Raw genomic sequence first — 5634 nt, forward strand, 5'->3', positions numbered from 1 at the left:
GTAATGAGATGCGCAGTGTAAATGCCCCGTAATGAGATGCACAGTGTAAATGCCCCTGTAATGACATGCGCAGTGTAAATGCCCCTGTAATGAGATGCGCAGTGTAAATGCCCCTGTAATGAGATGCGCAGTGTAAATGCCCCTGTAATGAGAAGCGCAGTGTAAATGCCCCTGTAATGAGATGCGCAGTGTAAATGCCACTGTAATGAGATGCGCAGTGTAAAGGCCCTTGTAATGAGATGCGCAGTGTAAAGGCCCCTGTAATGAGATGCGCAGTGTAAAGGCCCCTGTAATGAGATGTGCTGTGTAAAGGCCCCTGTAATGAGATGCGCCGTGTAAAGGCCCCTGTAATGAGATGCGCCGTGTAAAGGCCCCTCTAATGAGATGCGCCGTGTAAAGGCCCCTGTAATGAGATGCGCAATGTAAAGCCCCTGTAATGAGATGCGCAGTGTAAATGCCCCGTAATGGGATGCCCAGTGTAAATGCCCTTAATGAGATGCACAGTGTAAATGCCATGTAATGAGATGCGCAGTGTAAATGCCCCGTAATGAGATGCACAGTGTAAATTCCCCTGTAATGACATGCGCAGTGTAAATGCCCCTGTAATGACATGCGCAGTGTAAATGCCCCTGTAATGACATGCGCAGTGTAAATTCCCCGTAATGAGATGCGCAGTGTAAAGGACCTTGTAATGAGATGCGCAGTGTAAATGCCCCGTAATGAGATGCACAGTGTAAATTCCCCTGTAAAGACATGCGCAGTGTAAATGCCCCTGTAATGACATGCGCAGTGTAAATGCCCCTGTAATGACATGCGCAGTGTAAATTCCCCGTAATGAGATGCGCAGTGTAAAGGACCCTGTAATGAGATGCGCAGTGTAAAAGCCCCGTATTGAGATGCGCAGTGTAAAGGCCCCTGTAATGAGATGCGCAGTGTAAATGCCCCTGTAATGAGATGCGCAGTGTAAATGCCCCTGTAATGAGATGCGCAGTGTAAATGCCCCTGTAATGAGATGCGCAGTGTAAATGCCCCTGTAATGAGATGCGCAGTGTAAAGGCCCCTGTAATGAGATGCGCAGTGTAAATGCCTCTGTAATGAGATGCGCAGTGTAAAGGCCCCTGTAATGAGATGCGCAGTGTAAATGCCCCTGTAATGAGATGCTCAGTGTAAATTCCCCTGTAATGAGATGCGCAGTGTAAATGCCCCTGTAATGAGATGCGCCGTGTAAAGGACCCTGTAATGAGATGCGCCGTGTAAAGGCCCCTGTAATGAGATGCGCAATGTAAATGCCCCTGTAATGAGATGCGCAGTATAAATGCCCCTGTAATGAGATGCGCAGTTTAAATGCCCCTGTAATGAGATGCGCAGTTTAAATGCCCCTGTAATGAGATGCGCAGTGTAAATGCCCCTGTAATGAGATGCGCAGTGTAAAGACCCTTGTAATGAGATGTGCAATGTAAAGGCCCCTGTAATGAGATGCGCAGTGTAAAGGCCCCTGTAATGAGATGTGCTGTGTAAAGGCCCCTGTAATGAGATGCGCCGTGTAAAGGACCCTGTAATGAGATGCGCCGTGTAAAGGCCCCTGTAATGAGATGCGCCGTGTAAAGGCCCCTGTAATGAGATGCGCAATGTAAATGCCCCTGTAATGAGATGCGCAGTGTAAATGCCCCGTAATGGGATGCCCAGTGTAAATGCCCCTTAATGAGATGCGCAGTGTAAATGCCCCTGTAATGAGATGCGCAGTGTAAATGCCCCTGTAATGACATGCGCAGTGTAAATGCCCCTGTAATGAGATGCGCAGTGTAAATGCCCCTGTAATGAGATGCGCAGTGTAAATGCCCCTGTAATGAGATGCGCCGTGTAAATGCCCCTGTAATGAGATGCGCCGTGTAAATGCCCCTGTAATGAGATGCGCCGTGTAAATGCCCCTGTAATGAGATGCGCAGTGTAAATGCCCCTGTAATGAGATGCGCAGTGTAAATGCCCCTGTAATGAGATGCGCAGTGTAAATGCCCCTGTAATGAGATGCGCAGTGTAAATGCCCCTGTAATGAGATGCGCAGTGTAAATGCCCCTGTAATGAGATGCGCAGTGTAAATGCCCCTGTAATGAGATGCGCAGTGTAAATGCCCCTGTAATGAGATGCGCAGTGTAAATGCCCCTGTAATGAGATGCGCAGTGTAAATGCCCCGTAATGAGATGCGCAGTGTAAATGCCCCGTAATGAGATGCGCAGTGTAAATGACCCTGTAATGAGATGCGCAGTGTAAATGCCCCTGTAATGAGATGCGCCGTGTAAATGCCCCTGTAATGAGATGCGCCGTGTAAATGCCCCTGTAATGAGATGCGCCGTGTAAATGCCCCTGTAATGAGATGCGCCGTGTAAATGCCCCTGTAATGAGATGCGCAGTGTAAATGCCCCTGTAATGAGATGCGCAGTGTAAATGCCCCTGTAATGAGATGCTCAGTGTAAATTCCCCTGTAATGAGATGCGCAGTGTAAATGCCCCTGTAATGAGATGCGCAGTGTAAATGCCCCTGTAATGAGATGCGCAGTGTAAAGACCCTTGTAATGAGATGCGCAATGTAAAGGCCCCTGTAATGAGATGCGCAGTGTAAAGGCCCCTGTAATGAGATGCGCTGTGTAAAGGCCCCTGTAATGAGATGCGCCGTGTAAAGGACCCTGTAATGAGATGCGCCGTGTAAAGGCCCCTGTAATGAGATGCGCAGTGTAAATGCCTCTGTAATGAGATGCGCAGTGTAAATGCCCCGTAATGAGATGCGCAGTGTAAATGCCCCTGTAATGACATGCGCAGTGTAAATGCCCCTGTAATGAGATGCGCCGTGTAAATGCCCCTGTAATGAGATGCGCCGTGTAAATGCCCCTGTAATGAGATGCGCAGTGTAAATGCCCCTGTAATGAGATGCGCAGTGTAAATGCCCCTGTAATGAGATGCGCAGTGTAAATGCCACTGTAATGAGATGCGCAGTGTAAATGCCCCTGTAATGAGATGCGCAGTGTAAATGCCCCTGTAATGAGATGCGCAGTGTAAAGACCCTTGTAATGAGATGCGCAATGTAAAGGCCCCTGTAATGAGATGCGCAGTGTAAAGGCCCCTGTAATGAGATGCGCTGTGTAAAGGCCCCTGTAATGAGATGCGCCGTGTAAAGGCCCCTGTAATGAGATGCGCAATGTAAATGCCCCTGTAATGAGATGCGCAGTGTAAATGCCCCGTAATGGGATGCCCAGTGTAAATGCCCCTTAATGAGATGCACAGTGTAAATGCCCTGTAATGAGATGCGCAGTGTAAATGCCCCGTAATGAGATGCACAGTGTAAATGCCCCTGTAATGACATGCGCAGTGTAAATGCCCCTGTAATGAGATGCGCAGTGTAAATGCCCCTGTAATGAGATGCGCAGTGTAAATGCCCCTGTAATGAGATGCGCAGTGTAAATGCCCCTGTAATGAGATGCGCAGTGTAAATGCCCCTGTAATGAGATGCGCAGTGTAAATGCCCCTGTAATAAGATGCGCAGTGTAAATGCCCCTGTAATGAGATGCGCCGTGTAAATGCCCCTGTAATGAGATGCGCAGTGTAAATGCCCCTGTAATGAGATGCGCAGTGTAAATGGCCCTGTAATGAGATGCTCAGTGTAAATTCCCCTGTAATGAGATGCGCAGTGTAAATGCCCCTGTAATGAGATGCGCAGTGTAAATGCCCCTGTAATGAGATGCGCAGTGTAAAGACCCTTGTAATGAGATGCGCAATGTAAAGGCCCCTGTAATGAGATGCGCAGTGTAAAGGCCCCTGTAATGAGATGCGCTGTGTAAAGGCCCCTGTAATGAGATGCGCCGTGTAAAGGAGCCTGTAATGAGATGCGCCGTGTAAAGGCCCCTGTAATGAGATGCGCAGTCTAAATGCCTCTGTAATGAGATGCGCAGTGTAAATGCCCCGTAATGAGATGCGCAGTGTAAATGCCCCTGTAATGAGATGCGCAGTGTAAATGCCCCTGTAATGAGATGCGCCGTGTAAATGCCCCTGTAATGAGATGCGCCGTGTAAATGCCCCTGTAATGAGATGCGCAGTGTAAATGCCCCTGTAATGAGATGCGCAGTGTAAATGCCCCTGTAATGAGATGCGCAGTGTAAATGCCCCTGTAATGAGATGCGCAGTGTAAATGCCCCTGTAATGAGATGCGCAGTGTAAATGCCCCTGTAATGAGATGCGCAGTGTAAATGCCCCTGTAATGAGATGCGCAGTGTAAAGACCCTTGTAATGAGATGCGCAATGTAAAGGCCCCTGTAATGAGATGCGCAGTGTAAAGGCCCCTGTAATGAGATGCGCAATGTAAATGCCCCTGTAATGAGATGCGCAGTGTAAATGCCCCTGTAATGACATGCGCAGTGTAAATGCCCCTGTAATGAGATGCGCAGTGTAAATGCCCCTGTAATGAGATGCGCAGTGTAAATGCCCCTGTAATGAGATGCGCAGTGTAAATGCCCCTGTAATGAGATGCGCAGTGTAAATGCCCCGTAATGAGATGCGCAGTGTAAATGACCCTGTAATGAGATGCGCAGTGTAAATGCCCCTGTAATGAGATGCGCCGTGTAAATGCCCCTGTAATGAGATGCGCCGTGTAAATGCCCCTGTAATGAGATGCGCAGTGTAAATGCCCCTGTAATGAGATGCGCAGTGTAAATGCCCCTGTAATGAGATGCGCAGTGTAAATGCCCCTGTAATGAGATGCGCAGTGTAAATGCCCCTGTAATGAGATGCTCAGTGTAAATTCCCCTGTAATGAGATGCGCAGTGTAAATGCCCCTGTAATGAGATGCGCAGTGTAAATGCCCCTGTAATGAGATGCGCAGTGTAAAGACCCTTGTAATTAGATGCGCAATGTAAAGGCCCCTGTAATGAGATGCGCAGTGTAAAGGCCCCTGTAATGAGATGCGCTGTGTAAAGGCCCCTGTAATGAGATGCGCCGTGTAAAGGACCCTGTAATGAGATGCGCCGTGTAAAGGCCCCTGTAATGAGATGCGCAGTGTAAATGCCTCTGTAATGAGATGCGCAGTGTAAATGCCCCGTAATGAGATGCGCAGTGTAAATGCCCCTGTAATGAGATGCGCAGTGTAAATGCCCCTGTAATGAGATGCGCCGTGTAAATGCCCCTGTAATGAGATGCGCCGTGTAAATGCCCCTGTAATGAGATGGGCAGTGTAAATGCCCCTGTAATGAGATGCGCAGAGTAAATGCCCCTGTAATGAGATGCGCAGTGTAAATGCCCCTGTAATGAGATGCGCAGTGTAAATGCCCCTGTAATGAGATGCGCAGTGTAAATGCCCCTGTAATGAGATGCGCAGTGTAAATGCCCCTGTAATGAGATGCGCAGTGTAAAGTCCCCTGTAATGAGATGCGCAGTGTAAAGACCCTTGTAATGAGATGCGCAATGTAAAGGCCCCTGTAATGAGATGCGCAGTGTAAAGGCCCCTGTAATGAGATGCGCAATGTAAATGCCCCTGTAATGAGATGCGCAGTGTAAATGCCCCGTAATGGGATGCCCAGTGTAAATGCCCCTTAATGAGATGCACAGTGTAAATGCCCTGTAATGAGATGCGCAGTGTAAATGCCCCGTAATG

Source organism: Ascaphus truei, unplaced genomic scaffold (genome assembly GCF_040206685.1).
Source record: "Ascaphus truei isolate aAscTru1 unplaced genomic scaffold, aAscTru1.hap1 HAP1_SCAFFOLD_169, whole genome shotgun sequence".
Lineage (NCBI taxonomy): Eukaryota > Metazoa > Chordata > Amphibia > Anura > Ascaphidae > Ascaphus > Ascaphus truei.